The following is a 14,697-nucleotide window of genomic DNA, read 5'->3' on the forward strand; positions in this document are numbered from 1 at the left end:
AAACTGTAGCATAACAGAAAAAGGGATTTTTTTTTAAATCCAACATCGATTTTATTTCTCCCACAGACCCAATGATTTTAGCAACAAATACAGAAACTGAGCAAATTGCACAGTACTCTGATTTGTACTCTACTAAATATGAGGGTAAAAAAAATAAAAGTATATTGCTTATACAATGTAATAAGTCATTACAAAATACTAATACTAACATGCTATTTTCTTTTATCACAGAAATGAAGAAGAAAAACATGGACTCCAATTACTAGACCAAACAGTAAGTATACAATAATAAGGACAACCATAGCAGCACATCACATCCATAGTATCTAATACCTTTGTTCCTTATACATTTGTTTTTCACCCAAAGTTATAAACAAATATGAATGTGATATAGAGTCTTGGGTGCATGGCCAAATGGCCAAATGGCCATGCACCCAAGACTGTATGCCCTGGCAACAACCACTGCAGCATATCACATCCGTAGAGTCAAACATTTCAATTATGATCTATGGGAAACTTTTAATGTCCGCGAACAATGTGAGTGTTCTAAGAACACTTTGAACTTGCCAGCGAACAATACGGACACCGTTTTCAGGACACCCCCTACGAACATTTCAGAACAACGCGATAGTTCTTAGAACACTTTCAACTTAACAACGAACAATACAGACAGCGTCCTAAGGACACCCCCTGCGAACATTCCAGGACACCGGGAGTGTTCTCAAAAACGTCTTCAGAACACCCCATCTTGTTTATTTGCTAACATTTCAGGACACTGCGAGTGTTCTTAGGACACATTCAACTTGACAGAGAACAATACGGACAGCGTCCTCAGGACACCCCCTACGAACATTCCAGGACACCGGTAGTGTTCTCAAAAACGTCTTCAGAACAACCCCATCTTGTTTATTTGCGAACATTTCAGGACACCGCGAGTGTTCTTAGGACACATTCAACTTGACAAAGAACAATACGGACAGCGTCCTCAGGACACCGCCTACGAACACTCCCCGGACACAGCGAGTGTTCTTAGAAGCGTCTTCAGAACACCCCCATTTTGTTTATTTGCGAACATTTCAGGACACCGCAAGTGTTCTTAGAAGCGTCTTCAGAACACCCCCATTTTGTTTATTTGCGAACATTTCAGGACACCGCGAGTGTTCTTAGGACAGACTCAACTTGACAGAGAACAATACGGACAGCGTCCTCAGGACACCCACTACGAACACTCCCCGGACACAGCGAGTGTTCTTAGAAGCGTCTTCAGAACACCCCCATTTTGTTTATTTGCGAACATTTCAGGACACCGCACGTGTTCTTAGAACACATTCAACTTGACAGAGAACAATACGGACAGCGTCCTCAGGACACCACCTACGAACACTCCCCGAGCACCACGAGTGTTCTTAGAACAGTTTCACTTTGCTTGCGAAGAAAACGGACACATATTGACTCCTTAGAACACCCCCTAGTCAGTTTATTTAGAACATTTCAGAACACCCGTGATGTCCGCAAACAAATCAAACACAAAAAGAACGTCTAACACATAAAAAACACAACTTTCATCCTATCTCACACACTCCCACCCTCCCCAAACACTCCTACACACCAACATACTCTACAAAATACACATTTTGAACAAAGTTTCACCGCGCTGTCCGGGGACGTCCGCGAGTCCAATATGGCGGGCGCTACCGAAAAATCTGACACGCTTCACGCTCGACACCGTCCAATCAGCGAACACTTTGCATGTCCGCGAACATCACACAAGACAATTGGCCAATCAGGACACTTTCCGCGGAGCGAACAGGGAAGTGTATCCGCAAACCGAACACAGATATCACTAATTTTTTTTACCTACTTTTTGGTCATTTAAAAAAAAAACTACTGGACGAATTTTCACCAAATTTGCAAAAGCACGCTTTCGGGACCAAGCTGCTGCTCCTGGTCCAAATTTGGTGGAAATCCGTCCAGCGGTTTGGGCTGTAGACGCGAGCAAAATTTTTTTCCCATTCACTCTATGGAGAGTGAGTATAATGTATATGAACATATAGAGGGAAGGTAGACTAATAAAAATAAAACTATGATAAAGTGCTGATAACCATAATGATTATCTTCATGCACAGAAAGGATTGCTCTCTTTCAAGCCTGTATCTTCCGCTATGTACATGTTTCATATGATGTGACAGGACCCCAAGTCTACAAATATAGTACCTTTTCAATTTTTACTTCCTGACTGTTACTGTAGAAAACTATGTGGCTTCGATATGTCAGTAAAGGATAAAAAGGGAGAACCAGCCATGTGATGTCATCAGTTATGTCATCAATGACATTTGTGATGTCATCTTTGATGTCCTGGGTGTTAGTGTTAGCAGTGCACGGTGGCGCAAGTTATGGTTGCTTATGTTACCATAACTGGCGAATTTCAAGGGTTTTTCGGTTTTACTTGGAACCATAACGTCCCTTTAACAAAGTTTTTCACTGAATTTCGTAGGTTTTTAGTAGCACAACTTAACCACAATATCCCTGACATGTAACATAGAACATACTAACCCCCTCGTAGTGATTTTCATGTCCGCGGACTACCGCCATGTCCGCGGACACATCGAAAATCTGAGCGTGGTGAATGTAAATTTAAATAGTGTGTCCCATTTCCCCTTTGAAGTTGCCTCTGAAAAGTGCCGTTTTTTTTTTATTTTACAGATGCTTGACAGACACCTGTTATTTTATATTTTTTTTCTTGTTTTTTTTCTTACTTTACTCCTAAAATCTTCACATAACCTTCTCCAAAGCAACCCTTACATTCCAAAATAGAAAGGCATTTCCGGTAAAAGATAAACAAATGCCATCTTCTTTAAAATTAACAGCATTACTGGCATCAATATTCTCATTGTTACAGAAGAACATACCAGCTCTAAGCATGAAGGCACACATGCCTTGGTTGATGACACACCTAGCAATGTTTTGCTGAGGACAAAAAAACTGAACTATTGTCCCATATTGCCCTAGGTAGTAATCCAGAAAAAAATACTTTTGCATTTGGAAGGATCTTCACTACGGCTTGAACCAAGCGTTCCAAATCAGCCAACAAAGTAGGGGCACTGACGTTGCCCAAAAGGAAAGCACCATAGTGCAAAACTACCACATGCGAACTGTTCATCGTGGCCATATCCGCACAAACTTGTACAATTCCCTGTACATTGCAATCAGGCACAGTGCTCCACACCACCTCCACTCCTTTCACATCAAAGTTCTTTGCAACATGCCTGCATTCAGCATACTGCTGTAAACCATGCACAAACATATCTCCGAGCACCAACACCCTGACTTTCTCCACTTCTGCCATCTTCACCACACACAGTCTCTTTCAACACAAATCCACAACCTCGACATCTGTTTGTCTGATCCATACAGTCTTCTTTCCATGTTGGATTTCCTGGAAAAACCCGGATGTAGCACGCCCTGTCCACGAACAGCCGCGGTGACCGCGGACGGCGTCCACTTTACCCTCTGTACCATTCCCTCATTGCATACAGCTAAGCAATCACACAATACGAATAACGTCCTCAGAACACCCCCATTTTGTGAATTTTCGAACATTTCAGGACAATTATCATTTCATTATTCTACATATTGACATTACAAATATTATACTTTTATCTTGTACTCTGCACACAATGCTATCTTTCTCCATTAGTAGCTCAGTATACTACATAGAATCCCATAATACAATGCTATTTATTGATATTAATGCATCGTTCAAAGCACTAATAACGGTATGATATTTATTGCAATATCCTTGACACTTTTTTCGGAACATTATAATAAAAATCCCTAGTACACAAATTCCATGAAAAGTACATACACACGTGATGTCATCAGTGATTTCATCAATGACATTTGCGATGTCATCTTTGATGTCCTGGGTGTTAGTCTTAGCAGTGCATGGTTTTGGCGCGATTTTTCATAGCTTACCATAACTTGCTATTTTCAGGGGTCTTTCGGCTGTACTTAGAACCATAACGTCCTTTAAACACACTTTTTTTAATATCACGCAAACAATATATAAACATGGCGTGCAAAAACCAACATCTACAGATGGCTTTAGACAGAATGTTGCAAAGTAAGAATGTATGCTCGTTCACAGTGAAGGTCAGCTGCTTCCATTTTTTTCTCGGGCCCCGGAGAGGCTCACGAAGCATACTATAAGGTTGTATTGTGTTTTGACCTTGACAGACAGAGATTGTGATGAAAGACTTCTCTTAAAGGAGTGTTGCTAAAACGTAAGAGAAGATAAAGATGAAATTTCTGAAACAAAACCACTTTTACATATTATATCACTATGCGAAAGATCGTTGGCACACGCAGAGTCGTATTTTGGGACTGCACCACTCGTAGACAATGGAAATTGCAATTGTACTGTAAGTAACCCTTTAGATTACTTTATACCAAATATAATTACAATAGCGTAGCATTAAAGACCGCTGAAGTTGAACTTGTTCGTTGAAAGTGGCATAATGTTTTCTACCACGCACTACCACCGCCAAATTGATCCCCTGTCGTTTAGAGGGCTCTGAAAAAGGCAGACGACACAAAGTGGGTTAATATAAGCAAGCTTATTACAGCATGTAGACCATTCTTATCCGCTCCCAACTGTATCACTCTCGCGAGAGCTTTAGTCCTCTCCAAAATAGACTACTGTAACGCCCTTTACTTGGGCACCAGCCACAAAAATATCAATAAATTACAAGTAGTCCAAAATAATGCAATCAGAGCTGCCCTTAACATCCCCAAAAAAGCACACATATCTGAGACCAGACGTAACCTACATTGGCTCCCAGTCAAGCACAGAATATCCCTGAAAACACTTGCCCTCACACACAAAGTCAGAGCTAACCTTGGTCCAGCATACCTCACTAACCATTTTACACCACACTCTGCCTCGAGACCTCTTAGAGCAGCCCAAACTAACACCTTGACCACCCCGAGATTTAAACTCCACAATTCGGGTGGAGCTAGCTTCCCGGTACAAGCTTCTAAACTATGGAACACCATCCCCCCACATCTACGTGCAGAACCATCATTTAACCGATTCAAATATAGCACGAAGTGTTGGCTCCATAACATGGACTCATGACAGCTTAAACCTTAACCTACTGAACATGACCAATCACTCGGAATATGCACTTGTTTACGACGCCAGCTCCTACCTGTAACCATTTTTGGAACCTGGTTGTCTGTATTGTTGTTTTTGCACACTTATGTAACTGTAACATTCCTGCAAATGTAACTGTAACGTAACTCATTTAACTGTTCCTTGTAACCAGCTCCACATTTACGCGCCCTTATGCCCCCGGGCCTGGCTGCGCTTTATAAATAAAATAAATACAAAATAAATACAAATAAATAATTTAACCAGTCTATAGGCGGTCAAGCGCTCTACTCGGTGTGCCACTTCACTGTAGCCTGTCAAGTGGCACAGCGAGTACAGCGCTCGCTTTGACATCCGTGCACAGCTTGCTAACGCAAGTTCGAATCCCGGCAAGGCGAAACTCAGCCTTTCATCCTTCTGTGGTCGATAAATGAGCACCACACACTGTGGTTAATAATAAGCACCGCTTACATACCTCACAGTTCTTAGCGCTATATGAATGGGAAAATATTATTATTTTATTATTAACATACTCTGTTGCACTATCTTCAATAGCAAATAGTTTCACGCCCTAATAAATAAAATGATGATTTTTAATGAAGATCGGCTGGTGAGACTAATTTATGTTTTTTAAAACAGGTACGTGGCCCCATTTTGTCTATGTCACGATTTACGGACTCCATCGGATGGGGTCTTCAACTGCCAGGTGCAAGTTCAAATATGCAACTTCATGACCCTCACCATTTTATGGGACAATCGCCAAGGACCAATATGCCCTTACGCAGTACTAGCGGCTACAAACAACATACCAACCGATACGGTGGTCTAATGGCTCGTTGTTGGAGCAATCTTCCGATTATCAGAGAGACCATTTACTGCTTTTATCATAAACCAACAGCCTATCTACCGCAAAGGAACAACGCGTGGCTCCAAATAAACTTTTGCTGATCGACAGCAGAGACAATAGCAAATCGCTAAATATTCACTAAACATTTCATGTGAAATAATTGTACTTTACCAAATGTACAATCCTGCTGTTTACTTTTAAACCGCAGTTTCATATTCCGAATTGTGGCGCACTGAGTTGTAACATGATCTAGCACTCTCTGTACCGCAAAGGAACATCGCGTGTCTCAACATGAACTTTTGCGGATCGACAACAAAGACAAATGCAAATTGCTGAATATTCTCTAAACATTTGATGTCAAATAAATGTACTTTACAACATTTACAATCTTGCTCTTTGCTTTTAAATCACAGTTTCATATTCTGAATTGTGGCGCGCTGTGTTGTGACATAATGTGTGTTGTCTTCCGGGTTCTGTGTAAAGTCGCGTAGTACTGGAGACGACTGGGCGTGTTTCATTACGCACCCTGTAACGTCACGGAGAGAGGCAGGGAATATGAATGCTTTGATAATATCAGGCTTAGGGGCGGGAGATATGATTTAGTGTCGCAAAAGCAAGTCAGCCAGGTCAATAGCGCCAGTCATAGGATTATCACATAATGTGGACCCACACCAGCCGGATTTATCGTTTCTTTAGTGGACAAAAAGTCGGTTGACGCCCCTAGGAAATTGTACTATTAGCGAACAAAAGGAGTGCTCTTAAAACACTTTCACCCTGACAACAAACAATACAAACAACGTTCTCAGAACACCCCCATTTTGTGTAATTGCAACCATTTCGGAACACTGCGAGTGTTCTTAGAACACATTCAACTAGACAGATTACAATACGGACAGCGTCCTGAGGACACCCCCAGTTTGTGTATTTACGAACAATTAAGTACACCGCGAGTGTTCATAGCTCATTTTTACCTTCCTTGCGAACAAAAATGACACATACTCCGTTAAACACCCCACCATTTAGTTTATTTACAAAATGTCAGAACAGCCGTGTTCTCCGCGGACAAATCGAACGCAACAAAAAGGTCTAGCACATAGAAAAAACAAAGCATTGAAGCTATCTCATACTCCCCAACCCTCCCCAAACACTCTTACATACCAACACACGGCACTAAATACAATTTTTTATCCACGTTTCACTGCGCTGTACGAGGTCGACTGCGAATACAAGATGGCGGGCGCCACAGAAAATCTGACGCGCTCCACGCCCCTCGCCGTCCAATCAGCGAACACGTCGCATGTCCGCGAACATGACGCAAGCCCATGGGCCAATCGGGGTGCTGTCCACGGAGCGAACAGGGAAGTCGTCCGCGAAGCGAACGCAGATATCACAAATTTGTTTGCCTTACATTTTGGTCATTTTTAAAAAAACTACTGGACACATTTACACCAAATTTACAAAAGCACGCTTTTGGGATCAGGCCGCCGCTCCTGCCGCAAATTTGGTGTAAATCCGTCCAGCGGTTCGGGCTGTAGCCGTGCGCAAAGTTTTTTCCCATTCAGTCTATGGGAAAAAAAAAGTTTTGGGACCCCCCTATAACTTTTCCCCCTCTGGACGAATCCTCACCAAACATTGCAAAAAAATTCAGAGTGACCCAACTACTTTTTTTGCAAAGTTTGGTGAGGATCCGTCTAGGGAGAGCGAAGTTATAAGCCACCCAAAAAGTGCTCTTCATATGGAAACAGCAACTTAACCATAACTACATGGCCACTACCGTGGCCATGTAATATATATATGTATATTACTTCCACAAATCCTCACCAAACTTTGTAAAAAGGTATATGACCCTCTCAGAATGATTATGTGAAGTTTGATGTGGTTTTATCCAAAGGGGGCAAAGCGATAGAGGTGGTCCCAAAATGTGTGGAAATCCTCATCGATGCAACAGAAAACAAATATTGCTTGCATCTAGAGCCCAAACTGCTGGACGGATTTTTACCAAATGTGGTCCTAAAAGCATGCTTTTGTAAATTTGGTGTAAATCCATCCAGTAGTTTTAAAAAAAAATGACCAAAAAGTAGGTAAAAATAATGTGAGATATCTTGGTTCGGTCCGTGGACTCACTTCCTGATTGGGGTTCTGCGGCGACGTCTGTGCCAATCAGAGAGCTGCATGATGGTTGCAGACATAAAACGTGCCCACTGATTGGATATTCAAAAACAGGAGGTACGTCATATTTTTTGAAACAGTGGCTATTTTGGATCTGCGGACAGCTGCTGGTGGGCAAAAAGTCTGTAAAACACGTTTGGGTTTATTTGTTGGCCAAAAGAGGGGCTGGATAGAGTGGAAGGTGGAATACAGTTTATATGGAGCTGTGTTTATAGGTGAACAAGGGGATTCCAGGTGTGGCCGAGTCCGGGAACACTGCTGCTGACCGTGAATACCGCAGTCAGCAAAAAGTCTGGAAAACAGATTTGGAGTTATTTGGTGGTCGAAAGAGAGTTTGTAAAGGATTGGGCAGTGCAATGAAGTTGACATGAAGCTGTTTTCATAGGTGAAAAAAAGGTGTGCATGTACCGCTGAGTCTGGTGTCCACGGTCATCATTTGGATTGCAGGGGGTTCAGGACGAGTCTTGTTATTTGAACGTGTATTGTACGTACTAGTTATATGGTTTAATTCTATTGTGATGGTTGTGGCCACTGGCCACTCACATTATAGTAATATGTGTATAGTAATTATACGTAATGTAGAGGGAGTATACAGCATTTGTAATATGGTGGAATGATATAATTGAAGTGTATATGGTATTTGTGATTGTAGTACAATTGAAGATAGTGCTTATGAAATATGTATTTGTTTATACATGGTATGGCTACTTAGTTGCATACAGTTATGACACTGCAATCTTTGGTTCTTTTTCTCTGAAATAAAAACAATATCATTTGTTAAGCAAGATAGTTTAAAAGCTGTAATTGCATACAATTCTACATATAGATTTACTTTTTATGACCCTCAAAAACAGTACATTCTATGTACTATGTTTGATACAATATTACTGTATGCTAAACTATTGTTGTATTGACATGAAGTAATCATTGAGAAAATAAAATCCATAGAGAATTAAACAATTCTCTCGGGAGGATAGCTCAGGGGCAACATGCTCACCTTGTAAGCAAGATGACACGGAACAAAACAGGTTCAATCCCCGGGTCTGTGCTTAGAAACCTCTGGGTATTAAGTGCATTATTAATAACCTATCATATCATATCATAACACTATTATAATTATGTGAGTGTAAGTGTGACAGCACTTAATGGCCTGTATCTGCAAACCTACAGTCCTGTTTCACTGTACTTATGAGCTACCCACTGGCTGCGCTTGTGAGTTAACTGCACTTCCCCTCCCCCCAGGCACTTCTGCCCTTCCCTCTTCCCCACACTTGCATAATTTGAAATACTCAAGTCCTAGTAAGATCGTTATTGTGTCCTCCCTTTCTTTCCCCCTCCGTGTCTTGCCTTGTCTAGAAACACTTGTGCACAAGCTCATTATAAAGCCACATTATATCATATTATTTCATAATGTGTTTGTTTGAAGTGTGTTGCAATTAAGGGAATGTTTAAAGTAGTTAGATACCTGTTGGCTTATTCTAACTATCTTGGCTTTTAAAAGAACTACTGTAGTATTATGGATGTAGTTAGATAACCGTTGGCATATTCTAACTGTTTATTGTGCTACAGTTTAATGAATACATTTGGGTTGAAGGAATATGAAGTAGGCATTTGTTAGATTTGCTGGTAATCTATGGTTTGGAGTAACGGATATTTTGTTGCATTCAAACCAACCACTTATTTTTTTTTACATATGCAGTGTTGTGCTCTGAAGTGGTTGTGGCACCAGCGTGATTGATTATGCCCACTGTTGTGAAGGTCTTCTTGCCAAGAGATACTTGGCCGTGTGTGAAGCCTGTAAAATTACAGTTGTTTTTGGTACAATCTGTATTGAACCTTAGAAGTATTGTATCACATATTGGCCATGTGAGTTTATTTGTATGTTGGAATGATGGTCTAAATTACAAGAAGGGCATGATATGCTATGATTTGCATTGTGCAGAAGCTGGTGAAATTGAATGGATTCAGAATTTGGTATGGATAAATACACAAATTGTTCAATAGGGATGTGCTATTGTGGAACATGGATGCATTGAATGCATGTATGTTTCCATGTGACATGTTGGACTATGCAGGTTTTCATTCATAGGGATGTTGTGGGTTTCCAGTACTTGAAGTAAGTACATTAGAAATGCATGTGGATCTTCTTTTGTGTTGATGGTACATTTTACCATTTCTGTACAGTCGTCCAATTCTTGCCTCATACCTGAGACACTCTAAGTGCTATCAGGATTATTTGTGGCATTTCTATGAAGGACAAGCATTTGCAAACACAACTGGTCCAAGCTGTTTAAGTAAATGTGAACAATTGGTGGCAATTGGAAGAGCAGATTGATAGCTACATTTGCATAGTAATTTACTACAGTTGTGTTGCTGAATTTAAATGGACAAGAGAGGTGTGCCTGTGTAGCCTTTGAGGGGCCTGCAGTTGATTTTTTCAGAATAGAGTGTTATCTCTTTGTCTTGGGATGCACATGCAGTTGGTTTTGGACTAAACAGTTTTGTGGTTTTGTGGTTATATTATTTGATGTAACAGCAGTTTATTAGCAATATTATTGGGAGATCTGTTATATGTTTGTTTTAGTTTTCTTTTTGAAGGTTTTCTTTTTTGAGGTACAGGATACATAAATTGATGGAGATGTGCACTGCACATAGCCTTTTTCATTCTAGGATGCAAGGAATGTCAGCATTGACTTTTCTTGCATCAAAGTTAACTACGAGCCGACCATTGAGTGAACAGGGACATGAAAGTGCTATGTAACTCTACCTTCTTTAAAGACTGTGCTGCCAACGTCAATCAATGCATGATCTGGGTTTAGACCTTGCGATTTGTGACTAGTGACAGCATATGCAAGAGATTGAGAGGTATTTTCTCTGCGTAAATTCATGTCTTTGAAAAGATAGAAATGTGCTATTGTGTGGCCTATTTATTTAACTTCTGCAAGTTTGTCAAGTGGATGTTGACAAACTGAACGTTGTTCTCATGTAGATATGTTTGGAAGCCAACAACTGTCCCAAATACTCTATTGACTAATCCTTGTTCAACGTCAATGTTATGTTTTAGAATTACTCTGCAGTTAATGCTCTTTCTGGACCAGCTATTTAATCATGCTGTTGCTTGGTGACACATAGGGAGTGTCATGCTGTGCACTGTTAGTTTGTCAGTGGGGCAGATTTGTAGTATGGGTTGCTTTTCTTTTTTCAACATTGTATCATTGAATTGACTACATCTTGCAAGGGTTGGCATTAAGGACATGCATTTTTTGTATTTTTTGAGTTAATTATTCAATAGCATCAGGCGCAGAAGTGGTGTGCCCATATAGCGCATAGATTAGTCTAGTGTTGCAGATGGATTTTGCATTTTTAGTAAGCATACCAGTTGTATTGCTTTTCAAAATGTTAGCATAGATGAGATCTGCAGTTTGACACATGTTTTCAGTTAGTTCTCTATAGCAAAAATGTTGCCAGAGAATCACATTTCCAATGCAGCCAAGTGTGTTATGTCATTGTTTGTGTCCTAATGTTTTGAAAATAGGTTGACACTTTAGTGGTGTTATCCGTAGGAGGTCTCTGAAAACAATAACATAGTTTCCTCAAAAAAGTTATTTGAGGTTGGAAACCATGCTTACTTCAGCTATCAGGAGCACTTTCATTTGTTTCAAAATTCTGCATACTTCAATAGCAGCTTCTGCTGATAATTTGTAGAATTCTAATTTGTGTTGATGTTCTACTGAAGGAGCAGTAGTCAGTGTGAAGTTACACCTCCTATGTTGTAGGCAGCAAAACCTATGGGGGCTGTTATAACATATGAATGGTTGTGTGTTAAGTCTTGTAGAAATGTGCTGATTATTTTAATTGAGTGTTTTACCAGAACCAGCTTTGCCAATTACATGCAGGAGGAGAGGTGTATAATGTTTACAGCTACAGGTTTAACTTTCATGTTTAAAACCATGTTCAAGGTATTCATTGACTTCTAGATACATGGTGAGTTGTTCATCATTTAGCTGTGATTTTAGCACTGACAACTCTTCTTCAGATTGTTTAGATTGATACATGACATTTTCTACCTCAGTAATGGAAATGACTGCTTCATTTACAATTAGTGGTTCTCCAAGTGGTTCTTGACTTCCTGTAAGGAAAGATTGACTGCCTCAGGAGGAGTGTCTTTATATAGTAAAGCTTCAATGTCTTCATCTTGTTGTTGTTCATTGTCCACAATTTATTTGTATTGTTTGGCATCGACATTTGTTATCCTGCTTTCATTTGCTTTGAATGCAGCTTCAATTGAGTCATGGTCACCTAATTATGCTTCTTCTTTTCTCCAAGGTTTTACAAAGATACAGTAGTGCCATGTAATACATGTTTCTATGTTGCAGAGATGTGAATGCTAACTTCATATGATTAATTAGGCTGGGTTTGGTAAGTTTCACTTTGCTTCCTTCACAAGATGAGACTGAATGTTTGCCAGTTGTCTCATCTGGTGTGAAATTGTTTTTGTAGGAGTAGTTTTGTGCTATATTGTACAGGCACATGTTTTTCAAAGCAGTATTTCTGTTTGGGTACTATGTGTCAATTACATCGGTTTTCTTAAATGTCCTGACTTTTGGGATCATTTGTGGCTACTGTGTCTATCTTATGGTAGGATTTTAGTACTCTTTTTCTGCATGAAGCTTGATCAAGGTTGAGCCAGACAATGGGCCTCATTACAACCCTGGCGGTAGCCGTGCCTGTCACAAAGGCACGGCTACTGCCGGATTTGCATTTTTTTCCGGCCCCTGGCAATGGGGACGTACAGGGCCATTCTGACCTTGTATGTCCCCATTGCCAGGGCTGGAATCCATTAATCGCCATTCCCATCTGAGCCCCATAGGGCTCAATGGGAATGGGAAGGCCGGATGCACTAGATCCATTTATAATACTGACTTTTGGGATCATTTGTGGCTACTGTGTCTATCTTATGGTAGGATTTTAGTACTCTTTTTCTGCATGAAGCTTGATCAAGGTTTAGCCAGACAATGGGCCTCATTACAACCCTGGCGGTAGCCGTGCCTGTCACAAAGGCACGGCTACTGCCGGATTTGCATTTTTTTCCGGCCCCTGGCAATGGGGACGTACAGGGCCATTACGACCTTGTATGTCCCCATTGCCAGGCGCTGGAATCTATTACTCGCCATTCCCATCTGAGCCCCATAGGGCTCAATGGGAATGGGAAGGCCGGATGCACTAGATCCATTTATAATATTGACTTTTGGGATCATTTGTGGCTACTGTGTCTATTTTATGGTAGGATTTTAGTACTCTTTTTCTGCATGAAGCTTGATCAAGGTTTAGCCAGACAATGGGCCTCATTACAACCCTGGCGGTAGCCGTGCCTGTCACAAAGGCACGGCTACTGCCGGATTTGCATTTTTTTCCGGCCCCTGGCAATGGGGACGTACAGGGCCATTACGACCTTGTATGTCCCCATTGCCAGGCGCTGGAATCTATTACTCGCCATTCCCATCTGAGCCCCATAGGGCTCAATGGGAATGGGAAGGCCGGATACACTAGCACCATTTATAACGATGCCGGTGCATCCGACATGCTGTGCTCCCGGGTGCCGCTCTGTCTGCCAGTTCCAACCTGGTGGTCAGAAAGGCACCCACGAGCACAACTCATAGTTTTCCAGTCCGAGAACTATGGTACCGGCAAGCTTACTGGAACCATAGTTCCCAGACCAGCAAACTTGTAATGAGGCACAATGTGTTCAGATTTTCATATACGGCTGTGCCCATTAAACGGTCTGCAGCTTTTTGTCAGATGATATGTCGTCCCAGAGGTCTTTTAGCTCTGGTTCTCAGCTTAGTCTGTGACATACCTTGCAACTGCAATGGAATTGCCTGCAATGGATTGCATGTCCATATTTCCACAAGAGGGCAATGATTGCATGGTAATCATTGATGTACTTGGATGCTCCGTACCGTTCAATGTTGTATGTGTTTTAGGGGATTTTCCTTTTCCATTATGTCTAATAGAAGACATCAAGCTATGTACTCATCCTTTTTTGCAAACTGGTCTAAGGAAGCCAAAGTGACATTTGGTGTAGTATTTTACCTTTGTTTTTATACCTACATCGTCATATTTGCCACACTTTTGTTTTTGTAAGCATGAGATTTATGTACATAGTTTGCTATGCATGGTTTCTGAAGCGATGTCACGGGTAATGTATTTTTCAAATAACTGGAAAACAGTGGCATCACTGTCATGGCCAAATTTGGGAGCATCTCATATCCACCAAAACATGAGGATGTGCAGTGCTCCTCTGGATTGATATTCATTTCTACAAAAGTAGTGTTCACTTCTCCGAGTGGAGGGGTAGTTTTATTGTAGATGAAGCGCAGCATGACAATGAAGCAATGGTGAAAGTAACTTGATACATTGATTGGGTCAAAAGAACAGTGTTCCCCTGGTATATTCATATCTGTTCCCTCTTTATTTTGGTTTCCAGTGCGTAAGAAGTCACGCAAGTTATCCCATGCGTACCCTACAC

The sequence above is a fragment of the Ambystoma mexicanum genome, chromosome 2q (genome assembly GCF_040938575.1).
Source record: "Ambystoma mexicanum isolate Mex_15411 chromosome 2q, UKY_AmexF1_1, whole genome shotgun sequence".
Classification (NCBI taxonomy): Eukaryota; Metazoa; Chordata; class Amphibia; order Caudata; family Ambystomatidae; genus Ambystoma; species Ambystoma mexicanum.